Source organism: Rana temporaria, chromosome 2 (assembly GCF_905171775.1).
Source record: "Rana temporaria chromosome 2, aRanTem1.1, whole genome shotgun sequence".
Lineage (NCBI taxonomy): Eukaryota > Metazoa > Chordata > Amphibia > Anura > Ranidae > Rana > Rana temporaria.
Window position 1 is genome coordinate 140,663,318 of NC_053490.1, and position 23,558 is coordinate 140,686,875.

Consider the following 23,558-nt stretch of genomic DNA (forward strand, 5'->3'; position numbering starts at 1 on the left):
GCGATAATAACATAGATTCGTGCAATGCATGAATCTATGTTATTTCAGTGGCGGTGAGAGCCAGAGGGGGCGGCGCTCCAGCGCCCTCTATGGACGAACCGCCACTGATTCCAGGTGCACAGATGTGATCACTTTCAGTGTGAACCCACCACCATTCACTCTCTGAACTCTCCTTGATTTTGGACCTTATAAAGATCTCAATAAGTTTTCTACTTTAAGGGGTCAATCCGGGATTCTCCAATGAAACTCTAATGCCCTGTACACACGATCGATTCGTCTGATGAAAACGGACCGATGGACCATTTTCATCAGACGAACCGATCGTGCATTGGCCCCATCAGTTTTTTTCCCATCGGTGAAAAAAAATAGAACCTGTTTTAAATTTTTCTTATGGTTAAAAAACTGATAGAAAAAAAACGATCGCCTGTGGAGAAGTCCATCGGTCGAAAATCCCACGCATGCTCAGAATCAAGTCGACGCATGCTCGGAAGCATTGAACTTCATTTTTCTCAGCACGTCGTAGTGTTTTACGTCACCGCGATGGACATGATCAGTTTTTTAAACTATGGATCACAGGAGTGACAGCTAAAGCCCTGTCACTCAGCTGGTCCAGGCTGGGAAAAATCCTGACTTTACAGATCCCTGGGCCGGCAGCTGGCTGAGAGCCCGAGCCAGCCAGTCCATACCCTCCACAGCCCGGCACTCCTCCAATGAGCGCTGGAGGGGAGAGCAGAGAGTCGCTGATTGATGGTCACATCTCTCTGCTCAGAGCGGAGGGGGAGAACTGAGCGATCAATGGTGTTTGATTGCTCAGTTCTCACTGCAGAGCCAACGAGCGACAGATGCAACATCAAATTGATGCTGCATCCACCTAGCTGAGTATAATTTATTTTTATTTTTTTCTTTTAAACAAGGCTTTGCTGTCTGTGTCCTTTTCCCACAGTTTGCTGGAGTTGGTTTCATATACTGTATGTGCCTGAAAAATGACACAGCAATAGGCAGGCGAGAATAACTTTAGTCTATGTGAGGGGTTAGCTCGGTAGCGGGGTGTGTGACCCCTTGGATGGGTTCACCACACACTGAATTTATACAGACTGGCAGTCGAAGAAAACAAAGTTTTTGGTTTATTTTTCCATCTTGCTGGAAAACAATTGCAAGCATCCAAACAGCATAAACAAAATCAAACATAAAATAAATCCTAGCCACTCTGGGCGTCTACCTTCCACACAGGAACCTATCTATGGAGTCTGGCTCTGCCTAGCGCTGGGCAGACAGTGCAAGTCATACAGCACAAACAGTAGTCTTTTGATCTTTATAACACAGGAAAAAGTCAATGGTCTCCTCACCTCATCAGGAGACGTTCAGTACGCTGCTCTCCTACTCACAAAGCCTTAGGAATGATGCAGCAACAAAGTGGTAATCCTCTGGCTACTTATAAAGGTCTTAATTGCCTCATTCTGAACAGCTGAAGTTTTTCAACGGCCTTTAGCCTTCCTCTGGCTACAAACTGTGTATCGTCTAAACAAGGCAGAAATGTATGTCCCATCAGTGACAACACCCACAGATTTACCTGACTTCCTGTCACATCTACTACAACCTTGCTTTACCAAATCTATATGTTGGCTATATGTAGTCTACATATAGAATTTCAAGGACAAACCTTTGGCATTACAGGTCAGTAATTTTTTTTTTTAAGGAAATTACGTACGTACGTATGGACTCTTTTTGTAAAAAATGCAGCTTATGAGTGTGCGCATGCTCGTGTGTGTGTGTCAGCCCGGTCAGGAAACAGCAGCTCTAATCTCTGGAAAGATACACTCTTTTTCCGAGCTGAGAGCTCTAGTAATACCATAGGTCAGTAATGTGTTTTCAGAATTCAATGTTGGTTTTTGAGGGGTGGTTCTTCCCCTTTTAGGAAGGGCTTCCTCTTTTCAAATATAGTTTGGTTAGAAAAAAAAAAGTAGTTCACACTTACGCAAGCGTTTCCCATTGTATGGTTATCTTTATTTATAACCTTTTATTTTTAGTAGAGAAAGTGAATAGACAGGAAACATTATGACACAGCAGTCACACATTAAAGTGAACATGTACAGTACTTGCCAATACAAGACAATGTAATGGGGTTTTTCTTTATATGGGTCACAAAGGGAATGCTTTACTCATTTTTCCACGCTCCTTCTGCCATCCCATTTTGAAAACAAAGACTTCTGGAGTAACTTTTACTTAAGGTATAGGAGAACATTGGTGCAGTTTTAGCGGTCAGAGCAGCCAGTCTTCAGGCCCTAGTACTGTCACATGAGAGTGGGGAGGAGCTTGTTAAACCATAGCGCCCAACTGTCCCTGATTTTGAGGGATTGTCTCTGATTTGCAAGTCCCTCTGTCCCTCTTTCCTCTTCATTTGTCCCTCATTTTGGTCTGATCTATATAGTTGTATATAAAATGTACTTTCTGGGCCGGATTCACATACAATGGAGTATCTATCCGCGCGGCGTAACGTATCTCAAATCGTCATTGCTTTTGACGTGAACGTAAATTACGTCCAGCCCTATTCGCGAACGACTTACGCAAACAACGTAAAATTTTCAAAACTCGACGCGGGAACGACGTCCATACTTAACATAGGATACGCCTCATATAGCAGAGGTAACTATACGCCGGAAAAAGCCTAACGTAAACGACGTAAAAAAATGCGCCGGGCAAACGTACGTTTCTGAATCGGCGTATCTACCTAATTTGCATATTCGATGCGTAAATATACGGAAGCGCCACCTAGCGGCCACCCTAAAATTGCAACTAAGATACGACGAACACTTGTAGGTTTAACTAATCATTTTTTATTAAATATAATTCTCCTTTAAGGGTGTGTGACAGGGGGCGTGTCCTATGCCTACATACCTTTGCTAATAGATGTCCATCATTGCAATCTCAAAAAGTTAAGAGGTATGGTTAAACTCAATGCAGGTGTTGATTTTGTTATAGTCAAAATCGACACAGGAATTTTAGGATGCCTATGTGGCAGATCAGGGCAGCAGCAGATCATGAGAAAGGTAAGTAAGACAACCTACCTTATATGCCCATTATAAGGTAAACCTGTTACTCCGCTTAGTTTTGACAAAGTACATGTTAGCGTTACAGTTAGGGATGAGCTTCGTATTTGAGTCGAACTCATGTTCGACTCGAACATCGTATGTTCGAACGTTCATCGAAATACGAACAAAACGGGTCGTTCGCCCCAAATTCGAGTTACGTTTCACAGACCATAATTCACTGCGGCATCGCTGGCTGATGATTGGCCAAGCATGCACTATGACCCGCATGCTTGGCCAATCACAGCTTGCAAAAAACGAAGAGCCATAGTTGGCCAAAGCCAGGGTGGCTTTGGCCAATTATGGCTCAGGGGGTTTAGTACACGCCCCACACTATAAAAGGCCGCCTGAAGGTCGGCCTTGTGTAGTGTGTTGCAAGGGTTAAGAGAGGACAGAGAGAGTGTAATTTTTTGCAGGTAGATAGAGCAGGCAGGCAGGCTAGTCAGTTATTGTTACAGTGTGTAGAAGATATATATTTATCCCAGGTGTTGTACATATATTTATACACTGTATAGTTTAGCTAGATCAGTTCTTCCTAATTTACTGGCAGGCAAGTGATTGTGCTAGCTGCAGTATTCTTACGTGGTTTATTGCCTGTGTCCTCTGTAGTTTGCACCTAAAGCTACTTGGTGTGTACTGGCCGTGTGCTCTGTAGTTTGCACCTAAAGCTACTTGGTGTGTACTGGCCTTGTGCTCTGTAGTTTGCACCTAAAGATTCAGAAGCGGTGATTTTAATGATGCTTAAAAAAAAAAAAATTCCTTTAAATATTGTACCTGCTGGGTGTCTATAGTATGCCTGTGAAAACGTCTTTGAGAACCCGGGTCTTGCCGAGGGCAAATGTATCAATGGAAAAAAAGTTTTAAAAAACGACTGTTTTTAAAACTTTTTTTCCATTGATACATGTTCCCTGGGGCAAGACCCGGGTTCTCAAAGACGTTTTACGACAATAACTTGCATATTGGGCTTTAAAATGAGCACTTTTGAATTCGAACGTTCGAGTCCCATAGACATCAATGGGGTTCTAAATGTTCGCGCGAACGTTCGGTCCGTTCGAAGGTTCTGGTGCGAACAGAACGGGGGGTTGTTCGGCTCATCCCTAGTTACAGTTAATTCTTAGGCTTCACACTTATGCGGTGCGGGATTCTGAGCATTTCTTGTGTGTTTCCCGAACCACATCACAATCGCACTCCGTTCATCTGAACCACTGTTGGTATCAATGTTAACCACTTGCCGACCGCGCTATAGCTGAATGGTGACTACAACGCGACCAGCCAGTTCTGGGAGGGTGCCATATGACGTCCCATGATCGCGCCTCCCATGTTGATGGGGACAAAGGCATCCTCCTCACAACCCTGGATGGGTTTAATACCAATTTCAAGGGGCAAATGACTAAAAACAGTGACTGTCCTGCAAAATCAGGGACTGTTGGCAAGTATGCATTACCCAGGAACTTTTGTTCTTTGCCTTAATGATCAGTAATTTTTTCACGGCTGTGAAATAGCCATGTGAATAACGTCATAAAGTAAGGTGACCAGATTTTTTATTCAAAATCCGTGGACATATATATATATATTTTTTTCAAACTATTTTATACGCATATTTTCCTCAAATTATATATGCAGTCAGTGGTGTAGCGTGGGTTGTCAGCGCCCGGGACAAAGCAAGAAATTTGCACCCTGACAGATTTGTATCACTCTCTGAGTCCCTTCCACTAGTACAGTAGTACTGACCAAGTTGATTCCTACACTAACCTACCTGACCACTGCACTAACCTACCTGATTCCTACACTGACCTACCTGATTCCTACACTATCCACTACACTAACCTACCTGATTCCTATACTGACCACTACACTGACCTATCTGAGTTCTATACTAACCACTACACTGACCTACCTGATTCCTGCACTACTCATACCCCCTCCCCCTCCACATGAACAGTGTAGATCGGTTGATTTTGCTCACCTCTCCATGGCCTCCATGATAATCCATCGGAGCAGGGCTCTCCCCAGCACGAGGTACTGTTCCTGACACCCAACCGCTCCTCAGTATCCCCTGCCAAGAGCTTCTCCGATAGCCGCCGTACATTCTTCACCGTCCCTCCCCTCCACCGTTCTCAGATACATGGGCCACCCGCACCAGAGGGATCATGGGGGACAGGCTGGACCATAGGAGTCCCTGGGCCGGGGGGGCAACACAGCACACTTGGGGGCACAGTAATGATTTTGCGCCCCCCCAAATGTTGCACCCAGGGCAAGAGCACCAGATTGAGTGTCCTCAATCCGTGGACTGTCCCCGGAAATCGGGGGTGTCTGGTCACCCTATCATAAAGTGAAGTATAACATAGCTCCCAACTGTCCCTGATTTTGGGGGACTGTTACTGATTTGAAGCAATGTCCCTCTGTCTCTCTTTCGTTCTCATTTGTGCCTCATTTTGGTCTGATCTATGTAGTTATATATAAAATTCACTTTTTACCTATCAAAACGTGTTTTCCAGTGCTAAACCTTTTATACAATTTCTAAATTGCTGCATTTGTAAATTCCAAAAGCCAATATAAAGGAATAGTAGTGGTAAAAAAAGAGCACTTGTGGGTTTAACCAATGTTGTTTTTTTGTAAAATTCTCCTTTAAGGGGCGTGGCAAGGGGTGTGTCCTATGCCTGCATACTTTTGCTGATAGGTGTCCATCATTCCCATCTCAAAAAGTTGGGAGGTATAAAATGTTGAGCATAATGCAACTTGTAATAAAGGGAATGATTTACATTGTAGGGTACAATTGAGGAGAACCATTGCAGACTTTTCAAAAAATGTAGGGTAAAGTAAAATAGCTATGAGTAGATATAGCAGTCATATTTGATTTTAATTTACTTTTCTGATTGAACATGAAATCTGATTGGTTACTGCAGGGTATTACACTGTGGAGTGTGGATAAAGCCTTATTACAAAAGCTTGCTAATGTATTTGTACTCTAGAATTAGGTGACACTCCATTCTCTAATGCCTCATACACACAAACCGGTTTTCCCATCTGGAAAACTGCCATGACAGCTTTTGGCCGGGAAAACCGCTCGTGTGTATGCTCTATCGCAGTTTCCCTGACGAGAAAACTGCGGGGAAAAAAAGAAAATGTTTCCTTTTTTCCCGCCGGGACCCCCGGCTGACTTTTTCCCGTTGGGAAAACCGGTCGTGTGTATGCTTTCCCGAGGGAAAAAAAAATGCATGCTCAGAATCAAGTATGAGACGGGAGCGCTCGTTCTGGTAAAACTAGCGTTCGTAATGGAGATGGCACAATCGTCAAGCTGTAACTGACTGAAAAGCGCGAATCGTCTCTCACCAAACTTTTACTAACACGCGGATCAGCAAAAGCAGCCCAAAGGGTGGCGCCGTTTGAATGGAACTTCCCCTTTATAGTCCCGTCGTACGTGGTGTACATCACCGCGCTTTGGACGGGCGGTATTTGGCCTGAACGTGTTTATGCAAAGCAGGCTTGAGAGGAATCCCATCGGGGGAAAAGCGTCATTTTTTGTGTGTACGAGACATGAGATATATATCTTGCAGGCCATGATTGTGCTTGGCATTTATTGAGCTTTACATCTGCTCAGGATGGTGTATGCCAAGTCTGTGATGGACTCTCAGCAGCCTCGGAGCAATAAGAAACCGCAAACATAATTTTAGTTGTGGTGGGCTTTTCTAACAATCATGCTTGCACATTCATTTATATTTATCTGTAAATATATTTTTCAGCAAAGTTCCTCCGTTTTTTTTTTCCGTAGTTAGTGTTGTTTGTAGACGATCTATCTTGATACTCAATGGGGACCTTGGTTGCTTTTGACATTGAACACTGACTGTTTACATAAAACGCTGTCTTTGGGGCACTGAAATGGTTTTGGGCCATCGGATACCTTACGTTATTTTGGTTGCCATGGCAGTGCCTGGGGGTCATTGAGAGGACACACACCTTATTACAGTCTGAGTAAATATTCTGTTATGGGAAACCTTGCATGTTTTCTACACTTCTGCATTTAAACATTAAACAGTGCAAACACTAGAACACTGAGGCCCTGTTCACATCTCCCTCTTTCCGCTGTCATTCATTTTTACTTGCATCTTATAAGTGCTTTTTTCATTTTTGTTTTTTTGCTTGCATTTGTGTTGTTTATTGTCGTGTGTTTTTACATTACACGTGTTGTGCATTTTTTTGTTGTTACCTAACGAGGATGTTTTTCCTGTAATGACATCATGAGGGAACGTGCTTCCTGGTTTTCAGTGTATAGAGTTGAGGAAACGTCAACTGATTTTTACACCTCTGTTTGCAGCTGCCGCAGTAACTGTCGCTGTCTTTGTTGTGGCTGAGCACATAGCAGGTATTCAGGGAAGTGTGCTTGTAACCATGGGATGACAAGCCGCCATGTGCTCACCCACAACAAGTTAAAAATGCATGAAAACACACATGGAAAAGCACAATATATGCATCCTTATGTACTGCCATAGTCGTCAGTGTGCCAGAAAACACAGATAAATGCATGTAAAATCCGACATGCCTTATTTTTACAATGCAGCACGTACATTGTAAACAACCTCATTGAATATTATTTCATGACACATTGATTGATTGATTTAATAAATTTATAATGCATTGCACTGCTAAATTCACAGGTGTGAACTTTGCTTGATGCTAATCAACCACTTGCCACCTGCCCACAGTAGTTTTACTGCGAGTGAGGGGCAGGTACAGGCAGGGCTGGCCCTACCATGGGTCCCGGTGGGTCCATGGGACCCTGCTGGCAGTTTAAGCAGGGGCGGCCACGGGCCCGGCGGCCCCTCCGCCACCTCTATATGTCCCGCTGCTGCCGGAAATGCAGTGTGTAAGGCCTTGTACACACGACCGGACATGTCTGCTAAAAAAGGTCCGCGGACCAGTTTCAGCAGACATGTTCGGTCATGTGTACGGCCGAGCGGACAGGTTTCCAGCGGACATTTGTCCAGACGACCGCTTTGCAGCGGACAAATGTTTCTTAGCATGCTAAGAAACATGTCTGCTGGAAGCCTGTCTGTCGGACAATTCACCGCCAATGCGGTACAGTGTCTGTGTCACCTCCTCTACTCCTGTGTACATTGCTGTTGGGGAGCGGGATCATTCTTGGACCCAGGCAGCCCAATGTCTTGGGCCAGCACTGTCTACAGGCCAGGCGATGTACATAGTCCTCGCTTATTACATGCACACTGACCAAGCAGTCAGGGTATCACGTGGTTGCTATGTGATCACATGATTACAATGTAAACACAACTGTTATGAATGGGTTTCTTTCATAACAGCTGTGATTAGTATTTGTGATGCTGTTATTGGCCCACAGCTATCACATGGTACCGGGGCCAATCACAGCACCCTGTGCAAATCCGAGCATCACAGCTGTTATGAAAGAGACACAGTCAGGACAGTACAAATTAGAATTTTTGGGAGCAGCCCACTCACTTGTGTTCCGTGCACGATACCCTCCCTCCCATCCCCTTTACACTTGCCACTTCCTTCACATCCCTCTTCTACAATCAACCATTGCTTATCTTGGGTATGCCCCCTTTTTGGCGTACCCACCAACTGACCAGGGCACACCTCAGGTCTATGTTATGTTGTGAGCCTTGTGGCGTCTTTATGTGGTTTCACGTCTATCTCGGTTGGAGGCCTCTGACAATAAATCATTGCTGTTACAGCAATCATAACTGTAGCAGCAATCAAAGTAAAAAATAAATAAAAAAAGATCTCTGAGACATTCAACTGGGAAGAGGGAGAAACTGGAGAAGCTGGTGCAGGATTTAGAGGAACGGTATGTACAGGACCCCACTGACTTGGCCAGGGAGGCATGGCAGACGGCTCAATCTGCTTATGAGCCGCTTATGTCCTCCACAGCAGAGAAAAAGAGATTCTTCTCTAAAGTGGCGTTCTTTGAGGAGGGCGAGAGTATGGGATGCCTTTTGGCTAGGATGGCAAGTTCACAGCAGCGTTCCCCCACCATTGGAGCAATTAGAACCCCAGAGGGCAAACTAATGAGCTCCCTGGACCAAATTCTCCAGGAACTAGCGAGCTTCTATGAGAACCTGTATATTCCTACTGGTAGATACACCTTGGAGGAGCTAACAGCATACCTAAAAGGCATCCATTTTCCACAACTCACGAGTGACCAAAGGGGGACCTTAGACGCTCCGCTTACTATGGAGGAGTTACAAATAGCATTAGCAAAAAACCCTAACTGTAAGGCCCCTGGGGCGGACGGGCTGCCCATGGAAATATACAAACATATACATGGAAATATACATGGAAATATACAAACAATATGCGGGTATCCTCCTACCTAAACTGCTGGTGGTGTTCGCCAGCCAACATTGTCCTAATATTGAAACCCGGGAAGAACCCTGTAGATCCAAGCTCATATAGACCCATTTCCCTGCTACAGAGCAACATCAAACTCCTAGCTAAAATCCTGGTAATTGGATTGAACAAGGTCATTACATCCATAGTACACCCAGACCAGGCCGGATTCATGCCGAATAAGTCCACGGCGGTGAACCTCAGGAGACTTCCTACACGTTTTGCCCTTCAGTTAGCTAAACACGTGTAGGAAGAATAGCAGAGATATATTTGTTTAGAAGATGTGTTTGAGTTTTGTGAAAATTTACACTCCCATCTTAACAGCAATGCCCATCATAACAAAATACACCCCTTTCTGTAGGCATCTGCCCCTCACACGCACCCATCATGAAAAAATCCGCCCCTTGCAGACTTGTACGAGCATTGAGAGTATGTGGCACAATGTCGACTATTGTGCGCAGACGCCGTCTACAGCTGATCGTAAATTCCGATGTTCGGTGGCTCCGTACTGCGCAAGCGCTGCGCATGTGCAGTTCCGGGCGGGCATTATTCAACAGGGGGCATTTATCAACAGGACACCGGCAGCACTCATGCAGCCCCAGACCATGACACTCCCGCCACCTTGCTTGACTGTAGTCAAGACACACTTGTCTTTGTACTCCCACCTGGTTTCCGCCACACACCATCTGAACCAAATATGTTTATCTTGGTCTCATCAGACCACAGGACATGGTTCCAGTAATTCATGTCCTTAGTCTGCTTGTCTTAGAACTGTTTGCAGGCTTTCTTGTGCATCATCTTTAGAAGAGGCTTCCTTCTGGGTGGACAGCAATGCAGACCAATTTGATGCAGTGTGTGGCGTATGGTCTGAGCACTGACAGACCCATCCCCCACCCCTTCAACCTCTGCAGCAATGCTGGCAGCACTCATACGTCTATTTCCCAAAGACATCCTATGGATATGACGCTGAACATGTGCACTCAACCCCTTTGGTTGACCATGACGTGGCCTGTTCTGAGTGGAACCTGTCCTGTTAAACCATTGTATGGTCTTGGCCACCATGCTGCAGCTCAGTTTCAAGTTCTTGGAAATCTTCTTATAGCCTAGGCAATCTTTATGTAGAGCAACAATTTTTTTTTCAGATCCTCAGAGAGTTCTTTGTCATGGGGTGCCATGTTGAACTTCCAGTGACCAGTATGAGAGAGTGAGAGCGATAACACCAAATTTAACACACCTGCTCCCCATTCACACATGAGACCTTGTAACACTAACGGGTCACATGACACCGGGGAGGGAAAATGGCTAATTAGGCACAATTTTGACATTTTTCACTTAGGGGTGTACTCACTTTTGTTGCCAGCAATTTAGACATTAATGGCTGTGTGTTGTTATTTTGAGGGCACAGCACATTTACACTGTTATACAAGCTGCACACTCACTACTTTACATTGTAGAAAAGTGTAATTTCTTCAGTGTTGTCACATAAAAAGATATAATAAAATATTTACAAAAATGTGAGGGATGCACTCCCCCACAAGGTTTTACCACCTCACCAAGTGCTCCCCCTTTAGCTGCAGAGGCAGCAGCTGGGGGTGTACATATGCTGCAGCTGCGATGCTTTGCTTCATGGTTGCAGCAGGAGTTAAATCCCCTTACTCATTGGCGGGAATTTCTGCCCACTGACCACCACCCATTCAAGTGAATGGGGTTGCTCTGCAAAGCACTACTTTTTCAAATCGTACCCACAAAATGCATCATATTGCAGCTTACCAATTCTTACATGTGATGGCTGCATTCATTTTTTTGTGGGTTTTCTTTCCTTTATTTTTCCCAGTCAGTTGTTTTGCAACAGAACAATTTGTCCTGAAGATGTAACAGTTAGAGGTTTAATCCAAGTATAACTTGCAGTGCAGCTCTAAGCTGAGACAAAGATCTCCCCACCTGTTTTAGTGAAGGGAGCAGGCGCCTGTGCATCATTTAGGAACATTAACAGAGGTTCACCTTCATGATCAAGCCTGATGTGCGGAGGGTATGGCTGGAGCAGCACTGGCTAAGGCAACATTTATCCACATATTCAAGTACCGGGTCAGTGAGCTGTGTTCCTTCCTTTCTCAGTTGGAGGTTTGAGACAAATCATTTACCACTGACAGCGGTACTTACAGTTATCAGCTTTTATTTATTCATGCAAAAGCTTTATCCCAAAAGAACTAAAACTGTTACTGTAACTGCTTACGAGCTGGAGTTTGGCTTCAATTTGTTAGTGTATCTAATAATGCTAGTACATCTAACACTCCCCTCTCCCTAGACTGACAATGCTGCTGTCCAAAGGTGCCCCCTGTTCTCCTTCATACAGAGTGGAGGCACTCTAATACAGGAGGTGTGGTAATGTCCAGATCACCAGGTGAAAACAGAGGGAAAAAAATGACAAAATAATTTAATAATGCAGCTGCCACATCTAATGATTGGTAAGCTGTAATATACAGTATTACATTTTTGGGTTTGGGTTAATTAAAGCTTATACATTTGGCTGTGCTCAGAATGGAGTGGCAGGGGAAAAGGGAATGTAAGCAGGGCCGGACTGGGAATAAAACCCAGCCCTGGAAAAAATGTCATACCAGCCCCATTATTATACCAGCCCAACAGCATAATGTCATTATTTACTTGTTCATAAAAGGGAAAACCATGCATTTTAAAACTGATTTGAAGAGCGTATTATATACAGATAAGACATATATATATATATATATATATATATATATATATATATATATTATAGCCCTATGTGCTTTTATAACAGCAAATTCCAGTTAACAGTGGAGCAATTATCAAGGGGGACACCTGAGACTCTGGGAATGTGGGGGGGACTCTGATGACCAGAGACAACCTTTCCACAGAAAGAATACACTAAGGTAAGGGGGGGGGTTACTGATATAAGGGGGAAACCTTTATATCAGTGCCCTGCCCACAATTGCAGCAAAACAAATTGTAAAAAAAAAAAAATATCCCATAGTTTGTAGACACTATAACTTATGCGCAAACCAATCAATTTATGCTTTTTGTAATTTTGTTTGCCAAAAATATGTAGCAGAATACATATTGGCCTAAATTGATGAAGACATTTTTTGTTGGTATGTTTTATAGCAGAAAGTAAAAAATTCAGTTTTTTTTTTTCAAAATTGTTGGTCTTTTTTTGCTTATAGCGCAAAAAATAAAAACAGTAGTGGTGATCAAATACCACCAAAAGAAAGCTCTATTTGTGCAAAAAAAGGGGCATACATTTTGTTTGGGAACAGAGTCGCACGATCGCTCAATTCTATTTTCTCCATCAGTTCATTCCCCAGTAGTTACCTTTTGTATCACCTGAACGTGTCCGCAGGTCAGAGCACCAGCAAAGCCCCACCCCCTCCCTCCCTGCACACAGAATCACCCACCTATGTGTCTACACAGCCACCTTCACCTGCTTCCCATCACTGGAGCGCCCACATAGACAGTGGCGGTGCTGCGCCTGAATTGTATAATAATTGTCCTGTCTGCCCTCATTGGTGTAAAGTGCCGCGCAAACTGTTGATGAAATTATAAATCCTGTACAGTAAATAAATTGATTGTTTATTAAAGTGTGTGTGCGGATACGTTCCTTTAATCGGTGTACTACACAGACAGTTGAGTTTGTCCTTAGCTAAATAAATAAATACATAAATAAATAAAAATAAATACATACAAAAATAAATAAATACACCCATAAATAAATAGAAATAAAAGTCACACATAAATAAATCCAAATAAATACATACAAAAATAAATAAATACACACATAAATATATAATAATAATAATAATAATAATAATAATAATAATAAAAAAATCCAAATATTTCATGAACAAGCCACTCTCTGAACGACTTGCTGTCACAACAGATCTTCCACCTTTGGCAAGTAAATATTGCCCTTGCCCCTCTCCTCCATGTGCAGCACCGCCACTGCCTATGTGGGCACTCCGCTGCAGTGATAAGAAGCAGGTGAAGGTGGCTGTGTAAACACATAGGTGGGCGAGTCTGTGTGCAGGGAGGGAGGGAGCGGGGCTTTGCTATGCTCTGACCCGCGGACGCCTCTCCCTCGGTTTAAAGTTGTTGCCGCCGCTCAGGGAAGTGGCCTGTCGCTGTCGGCAACAGGCGAGGGATCGGGACCTACCTCTGACCGTCTCCCAGCGACTATGATGCTATCACGACCTTCACTCAGCAGGCCACGCTGCCTGTGACAAAAGTACCGCCCTCCTCCTAGACCAGCTCTTGTGATAGACAGAAAATTGCGTCTATCAAATGAGCTGGTCTAGGAGGAGGGCGGGACTTCAGTCACAGGCAGCGATGCCGAACTTTTCACAATGAACTGTGTGTGACAGGAGAAGGGAGAGGAGCGGGGCAGCCGTGGCAAAGCTCAAACCGGCCTCAGAGCAGGCAGGAATTCTCCCGGTATCCCGGTAGGCCAGTCCGGCCCTGAATGTAAGTATGTGCAAGGTATATAGAGGGGCCATGTGGAACCGCCTCTCCGCCAATCAGGTATTTGGGTCTGTTACCCATCACCTGATTGGCTGAAACGACAGGCGCTGTGATTGGACGCCTATCCATGGAGGAGCATGGAGGACACCGCTCGCCGCTGTCACCCACTGCCCCACCGAGACAGGGTAAGTGCTGGGCAGACGGCAAGCAGGCAGGGGGGGTCACAGTGGCAGCATTCGATGGGCACATCAGGAGCATTTGATAGCACAGTGGCAGCATCCGATGGGCACAGTGGCGGCATTTGATGGGCACAGTGGTGGCATTTGATGGGCACAGTGGCTGTGTTTGATGAGAACAGTGGAGGCATTTGATGGGCACAGTGGCTGTGTTTGATGGGCACAGTGGCTGCGTTTGATAGGCACAGTGGCTGCGTTTAATGGGCAGAGTGGTGGCATTGGCACAGTGGTGGTATTTGATGGGCACAGTGGCTGTGTTTGATGGGCACATTGGTGGCATTAGATGGGCACAGTCGTGGCATTTGATGGGCACAGTGGCTGCAATTGATGGGCTCAGTGGCTGCGTTTGATGGGCACAGTGGTTTGTTTGTTTGCGCCATTCCTGCTTTTCACTGTCTTGCTTTGTGACAAGACATAAATCTGCCATGCAGTCTGCAGCTGTGATGTGCGCTATACTACATGATTGTCCTTCACTTTTCACTTCATGTTTCTTCGGTTTACCTTTAAACTAACAACGTTTTCATGTTGCTTTGGGTACTGCTATTGCTGAAAGTGCCTAAAGTTATAGAAGGAAAAACATACAAACAACCTTCAGAATGCTACCACCAGCATTGCAGTTGCAAGTCCACTCTTCACTAAACTTTGTCAGAAAATACGCAACCAGAGCATGTGAAATAAACAAAAAGCCTGGCACCCATTAATGGATAACAAACTTCCAGGTCCCAACAACACTGGGGGGGATTAACCATTTCAAAAGCTGTTGATTAGAGCTGTTGGACCATGGCAGGAAATAAGGTCATTAGTAGCAAAACAGCAGGATCATCAGGTAATTGCTTTGCAAGTGTCATTAAACCCAGACAATGAAAAACTCTCATTACATGCTATATAACACAGTGATCATCCTCTTAAAGCCACTGAAGCATTAGTTTTGTGTAAAGTGAAATTTACCTAGTTTATCCTACCTTCAGCTGTCCCTCTCATCTTCTTTGTATTCCCACTGCAGCCAGAGAGTGTGTAGACCAGCTGGTGTCCTCTACGGAGCATGCTCAATTTCAGTTCCTTCATAAGCTCTTCATTTCCTTCTTTTTACAATCTTTGCAGCCCACATGACTATAGAGTCACACATCTGAGTGTATACAGCCATGGCCAAAAGTTTCAAGAATGACACAAATATTAATTTTCGCAAAGTCTGCTGCCTCAGTTTTTATGATGGCAATTTGCATGTATTCTAGAACGTTATGAAGAGTGATCAGATGAATTGGAATCAATTTCAAGGTCCTTCTTTGCAGTGCAAATTACCGTAATCCCCAAAAAATAACATTTCCACTGCATTTGTAAAGAAGGCTTTATAGCGCCCAAGAAAGTCCAGCAAACACCAGACCGTCTCCTATAGTAGATTCAGCTGTGGGATCAGGGAACCACCAGTGCAGAGCTTGCTCAGGAATGGCATCTGGCAGGTGTGAGTGCATCTGCACGCACAGTGAGGCAAAGACTTTTGGAGAATGGCCTGGTGTCAAGAAGTGCAGCAAAGAAGCCACATCTCTCCAGCAGAAACATCAGTCACAGACTGATATTCTGCAAAAAGTACAAGGTATTGGGCTGCTGAGGACAGATGCTGCATCTGTCTCCCGGCATCTCTGCACTGAGAACCGAGCCATCGAACAACGCTAATGGCTCTGTTCTGTCAGCTGCCCGAGCGGAGAGCTGCTGCCTGTCAACCAGCAGCTCTCCGCTCTGCTCCTCAACACTCACTGGAGCGCTGAACTGTGGAGGGGCGGGGAGCAGCCATCTCAGAGGCCCGCTGAGAGGCTGAGACCCTTATCAGTCCAGGCACAGTGTCTGGACTGATATCCGTGCCATCAGCAGAAAGGGGACTTCAAACCGCTGTCTGCTGAAAATGGGTCACAGGAGTGCAAAGCAAATTGCACTCCTGAGACCCTAAGGAGAAGCCCAGCCTAAGAGGCTCAAGCTGGACTTCTCCTTTAATTACCAGTGTCCATCAAGTTGTTAGGCTTAGTAAAATTATAGCACCTTATTTATTGACTTAAAGCGGAGTTCCGGCCACAATTTCACTTTTTACATATAAATACCCCTGTAATACACAAGCTTAATGTATTCTAGTAAAGTTAGTCTGTAAACTAAGGTTCGTTTTGTTAGGTTGTTACAGCATTTAGACACTTTATAAAATAGAAATTGACTGGGGCCATCTTAAGTGTGTGCATCATGAAGCCAGACTGTATGACTTCCTGGATTTCAGCCTTGCAAATCTCGCACATGCTCAGTGCTGCACAAGCAGTGTCAGATCAGGTTTCAGCACCTGTGCTGTCCAAGTCACATGATTCTTTGAGACTGGGGAGTGCACAGACTCCTGGAAAGTTACACCCACTACATTCCCAGGAGTCTGTGTGGTGTAGGTTAGGAAGCATTAAGCACCTAGGTGCAGGAAGTGGGAAGATTAACTATTCTGCCTAGCAACAACACTTTGAAGGCATCTAAAAAAAAAAAATTTTTCCGTAAAGGACTAATGACATTTTTTTTAAAACTACTGATGTAATGTTATATTTATGGGTGGAACTCCACTTTAACCACTTGCCTACAGGGTACTTTTACCCCCTTCCTGCTCAGGGCAATTTTCAGCTTTCAGTGCTGTCACACTTTGAATGATAATTGCGCGGTCATGCAACACTGTACCCATGTAACATTTTTATAATTTTTTCACACAAATAGAGCTTTCTTTTTGTGGTATTTAATCACCACTGTTTTTTTTTTTTTTTTTTGCTAAACAAACAAAAAAGACCTTCACCGATGTGCACTGATGAGGTTGAACCAATTGGCACTGATAGGCTGCACTGATGGGCACTGATAGGTAGGACTAATGGTCACTGATGAGGCAGCACTGTTGGGCACTGATGAGAAGGCACTGGTGAGGTTGCACTCATAGGCGGCACTGATGGGCACTGATAGGCAGCACTGATAGGAGGCACTGATGGGCACTGGTTGGCAGCACTGGTGGGTACTGATTGGCAGCACTGGTGGGCACTGTTGGGACTTCACTGATAATCAGGACACTGATAACCAGCGCCCAAAATATCAGTGCCAAAGTCCCTTTAACAGAAGCTAGTTATCAGCTTTCTTCTTCTCTCCCTTTACGCTGTCAGTGTGAGGAAAGAAAAATTGATAATCAGCTTGTATTTACAGCTGACAGCTGATCACATGGTAAAGGGCCACTGTGATTGACCCTTTACCCTGATCTGTGATCAGCTGAGTCCGAAGGCAGCACGATTACGGGAGGACGTTCATGTATGCCCTCCCAGCAAAGTAAGTCTGCGCTGTAGCTGTCTTCACGGGCGTGAAGTGGTTAAAGTGTAAATCCACTTTCCTAAGAATAAATAATAGCAAATAAAAAAGAGTAATATAGTATATACAACTGCGACTCATGTCATATTGTCATTGAATGTTATTAAAACTTTCCATTTCAATCAGCAGCTCTGTAATTTTCTCTAAAATGCAATGCAATATGACTACCTGGAGGTGTTCTGTACACAGAATGTGTACTGACCCCCAACCCCCCCCCCCCCCCCAAGAAACAGAATTCTCTGCTTGTGTGATTGGCTCACTGATTTCCCCAGAAGTCTGTAATACAAGTCCGATTTCTGCCATCCCCTGCAACAAAAATGTATTTTTTATTAGATACTCCCAATGGGAGATCATGTCTGAAAAGATGCAGACTCCGCCTCTTTTCTCATTAGAGCCCTGCAGGTGCAGCAGCTGTTTGATAATTAAAAAACGCTCTCATTAGATACACTTTCCACATGGACACAGACAAACACACAGGAATTTCTTCAGAATAATGAAAGGTAGGGCTTTGCAACAAAGTTTTGTTAACCACTTAACGCCCGCCGCACAACTATTTACGTCCGCAAAATGGCACGGACAGGCAGAAGGGCGTATATATACGTCCTTGCCTTCTAGCGGGTGGGGGGTCCGATCGGGACCCCCCCCCGCCCGCTGCGTGCGGCGGGCGGATTCCCGCGGGGAGCGATCCGGGACGACGGCGTGGCTATTCGTTTATAGCCGCTCCGTCGTGATCGCTCCCCAGAGCTGAAGAACGGGGAGAGCCGTGTGTAAACACGGCTTCCCCGTGCTTCACTGTGGCGGCGTATCGATCGAGTGATCCTTTTTATAGGGAGACTCGATCGATGACGTCAGTCCTACAGCCACACCCCCCTACAGTTGTAAACACACACTAGGTGAACCCTAACTCCTACAGCGCCCCCTGTGGTTAACTCCCAAACTGCAACTGTCATTTTCACAATAAACAATGCAATTTAAATGCATTTTTTGCTGTGAAAATGACAATGGTCCCAAAAATGTGTCAAAATTGTCCGAAGTGTCCGCCATAATGTCGCAGTCACAAAAAAAATCGTTGATCGCCGCCAATAGTAGTAAAAAAAAAAAAAATTAATAAAAATGCAAAAAAACTATCCCCTATTTTGTAAACGCTATAAATTTTGCGCAAACCAATCGATAAACACTTATTGCGATTTTTTTTTACCAAAAATAGGTAGAAGAATACGTATCGGCCTAAACTGAGGAAAAAAATGTTTTTATATATGTTTTTGGGGGATATTTATTATAGCAAAAAGTAAAAAATATAGAATTTTTTTCAAAATGGTCGCTCTATTTTTGTTTATAGCGCAAAAAATAAAAACTGCAGAGGTGATCAAATACCACCAAAAGAAAGCTCTATTTGTGGGGAAAAAAGGACGCCAATTTTGTTTGGGAGCCACGTCGCACGACCGCGCAATTGTCTGTTAAAGCGACGCAGTGCCGAATTGTAAAAACGCCTTTGGGCATTTAGCAGCATATTGGTCCGGGGCTTAAGTGGTTAAAATCCCTGCAATGTACATACCCAGAGGGGAATGTTATTTTTTTTCTCAACAAAAGTGGAGTTACTCTTTAAGGGAATTTCATGACAGTCTTCTACTTACCCTTACAATGTCACAAGGCAACACGTGCCCAGAGATGTCCCTGAAAATGAAAGCGGTACTGTAGTGAAAGAACACATCTTTCAGAAATAAAGCCAACATTTTCCCTGCTTAGTGATAATATCTTTTTTATAAAGAAAGGCAACAGCATTTTTTTTGTTTTTTTTTACCTTTCTCCTTTTTAATATATTATACTAATTATTCCTCATGGGTTACTCCAAGAATACAAAGACACAATAAAAACATACTAATTTAATATAAGGGGCCTACTCTGATCAGTGCCATTCAGTATAAATAGGGCTTCTATTGTACATTGTTCTGGACAATGCTTCTCCCTCTGGCCTGTGAGTATGTAGCAGGCCCCTGTATCAAGGTTAGGGAACACACAGGGGATTAGTGAGATCTGGTCACATACAGGTTGCTAGGCAGCCAGCCTTCTCCTATTCCCAGCTAATTCCTCAGCGTTTCCTGAGGCCAGGATAGAGTGTATTATTTCCAAGAAATTCATGCACCTGCTTGTTTTGAATCAAACTGCATTTGTACCTTGTAAGTGGCAGAAATAAAGCTCTATCCACTTGTTACTATAGTGGTCCGATCACTTGCCCCCCACTTACAGTAGAATTTGCAAAGACATGAACAGCACATCTAATATTGTAAAATACATCAAGTACAATAACATAAGCATGATTTGCAATGTTGTAGTGCAGGAGTATCCCAAAGTCGTCTTTAGAAATGTGCTGAAGCTGGCGCAAGTTTAAAGGGTGAGTACAAACAAAACTGATATCCTAGTTTTTGGTACCTGCTAGAGAATTCAAGCACTGTGCAATTTTTTTTTTGGGACTCTATTGGTGAGATATCTGCACTTGAGTTACTGGGACTGCTCTCCCTGTTAAGCCCCATACACACGACCGGGCTTCCCATCGGGAAAACTGTGGGGAGAGCTTTTGGCCAGGAATCCCGGCCGTGTGTATGCTTCCTCGCAGTTTTCGCGACAGAAAAATTGCCAGGAATCCCGGCCGTGTGTATGTTTCCTTGCAGTTTTCCCGACAGAAAAGCTGCCGGGAATCCCAACGGGAAAAAAAAGAACCTGCTCTCTATTTTCCCGCCGGGATTTCCGGCAGTTTTCCTATGAGGAAACACTGTGAGGGAGCATACACACGGCCGGAATTTCCAGCCAAAGCTCTTCCCGCAGTTTTCCCGACAAAAAAGCTGCCGGGAATCCCGGCGGGAAAATAAAGAACCTGCTCTCTATTTTCCCGCCGGGATTCCCGGCAGTTTTCCTATGAGGAAACACTGTGAGGGTGCATACACACGGCCGGAATTCCCGGCCAAAGCTCTTCCCGCAGTTTTCCTGACGGGAAACCCAGCCATGTGTACACGGGGAAACTTACCGAGCAGGCTCTCGGGTTTCCCGTCGGGATTCCCGGCGGACTTTATACCGCTTGGAATACCAGTCGTGTGTACAGGGCTTTAGAGTTTTAATTTTATGCGATGTTGAAAGCACACAAAGGTAAGTGGGAGCACCTCTAACTACAACCCCAATTCCAAAAAGGTTAGGAGCAAGCTCTTTAAATCACATTTGGGATGCATAGAAGTGATGTAATGGTGATGCCTTTGACCCTTCACATACCATATACAACCCAATTAAAAGAAAGTTGGGTACGCTGGGTTAAATTTACATAAAATTGAATAGGATTTGAAAATCCCATAAACCCATATTTTATTCTCAATAGAAAACACGTCAAAGGTTTATACTAATAATGGAGTGATATGTGGAAAGGGAAAATGAGAGGGGGGCTAAGCCAGGTAGGTACCATGAGGTAATTAGCCCAGTATTGTAGTATTGTGAAACAGACAAATGTAGGTATAAGGGCATTATACCATGACCTCTGGTTGCTCCAAATTGCATTGTATCAACACACTATTTATATATAAAAATGTATATCTTTATTACAAAAGTTATTAAAATACAACATGTCACCACAAAAGAGCCACATGCTAGCCCATAATATATAAAACAAACATGATAGGAGTAAGAGTCAGATATTGATCTACACCTTACGCTGTCCAAGCCCCTTCTTCAGGGCTGCAGTCTCTCAACCTCTGACTAGATACCTAGTATCAACCAACGTATATAATCAATACAGAGGTGATTCAATATAGAACAATTCAATACAAAACAGAATAAAAACATATATTCAAATATACATTAATAGAAAACACCCTGTTCCATGAAAAAAGGAAACATAAAAAAATGCACAAAAAGTCAAATGTTTACCCACTTCCAACCCAGCCACTGCATATAAACAGCCACGTGGAACAAGCGTCTATCTGGGGGGAAGTACCCATATGTCCTCCCAGATCTGCACCTCATGCGCATCAGGGGCGTGCATCAGGGTGGTCCTGTGACCACTCCACCCTGGTACCATGTGATCGCTGTAACCATTGACAAAAATTACAACTTCAAAAAACTCACCATGCCTCTTACTAAATACCATGGTCTACTTTCCAAAAAGGGGTCTGGCATTTTAGGGCCTTAAGAAATTATATAGGCCAGTGATGGCGAACCTTGGCACCCCAGATGTTTTGAAACTACATTTCCCATGATGCTCATGCACTTTGCAGTGTAGATGAGCATCATGGGAAATGTAGTTCCAAAACATCTGGGGTGCCAAGGTCCGCCATCACTGAGATAGACAGTTAGCACATGAGGAATGATCCATTTTAAAATATATATACCATACTAAATAATATACACTGATTTGGGTTATTTTTACTTTATTTTAGAAATGTAGCAGAATATATTTTGGCCTAAATTTATGAAGAAATATCATTTATTTGCAATTTTTTATAACAGAAACAAAGAAAACGTGTTTTTTTTTCCAGATTTTTGTTGGTATTTTTTCACTTATATAGCAAAAAAATTAAAACCCAGTGGTGAATAAATACCACCAAAAGAAATCTCTAACTGCTTAAAAAAACAATTACCGTATTTATCGGGGTATTGCGCGCTCCGGCGTATAGCGCGCACCCCTAATGTGGACCCGCAATTCCTGTAAAAAAATTAGCCATACACAAATCCGGCATTCCCAGTGCGCCTGCGCCGTAGACAACGGTGTATTCCTTTTGGCAAATATCTCTTAAACCGTGTAGGTTTAGCAGCTCCGGGGGTCTTCTTCCGACTTTAGGGGTCTCTTCTGACTTCGGGGGTCTCTTCCGACTTCGGGGGTCTTCTTCCGACTCCGGGGGTCTCTTCCGACTCTCCGCTCTCTTCTCCACGCTCTCCGGTGCTTTCTGCCGGGCCCCTCCACTATCTTCTTGCAGCTCTTTTACTAGCGGGGGGCTCTGTCATCTTCTCCTCCATCTCCTTCCCTCTTTCTCCTGTCCCGATGTTGACTCGACGAGCTCTCCCATTGTAATGCCATGTGAGCATGAGCATGGGGCTCCCATAGGGTGCTAAAGGGGCTCCCAGATTCCGATAAGCCCCCCGCCCACAGACCCCGACAACCAACGGCCAGGGTTGTCGAGAAGAGGCCCTGTCCTCATCAACATGGGGACAGGGTGCTTTGGGGTGGGGGGGCAGCAGGGCGCCCCCTGCCCCAAAGCACTCACCCCCTCATGTTGAGAGCATGCAGCCTGGTACGGTGCAGGAGGGGGGGGGGCGCTCGTCCCCACCCCCTTTCCTGATTGACCGTGCTGTGTGATTGGATAAGGGTCTGGTGGTCCCCTTTGTTAAAGGGGTCTTCCAGATTCCGATAAGCCCCCCAGCCCACAGACCCCCACAACCACCGGGCAAGGGTTGTGGGGATGAGGCCCTTGTCCCCATCAACATGGGGACATGGTGCTTTGAGGGGTCACAGACCCCCAAAGCATCCTCCCAATGTTGACGGCATGTGGCCTGGTACGGTTCAGGAGGGGGCGCTCTCTCGTCCCCCCTCTTTTCCTGCGGCCTGCCAGGTTGCTCGCTCGGATCAAGGGTCTGGTGTGGATTTTTGGGGGGAACTCCACGCCATTTTTTTTTACATTTGGGGTGGAGTTCCCCTTAATATCCATACCAGACCTGAAGGGCCTGGTAATTGAATTTGAGGGGAACCCCACGCTTTATTTTTTTTTTATGAATGACTTTTCTCTGTATTGCCGGGAGCCAACAATTCATTATAGCCTTGAGTGATTTAAATGCCTGTTTTCCCTACAGAAATTTCACTTTGTGCAGGGATAGTTCTAAGCACGGGAAACAAGCTCTACTTTACAGGCATACTATACACCCCCCAGGTACTAAATTTAAAGGAATATTTCACTTTCATTGATTCACTTTAAGCATTATTAAAATCACTGCCCCTTGAAAAAACTGCAGTTTTTGCAGGACCCGGGTCCCCAAACACTTTTTAGGACAA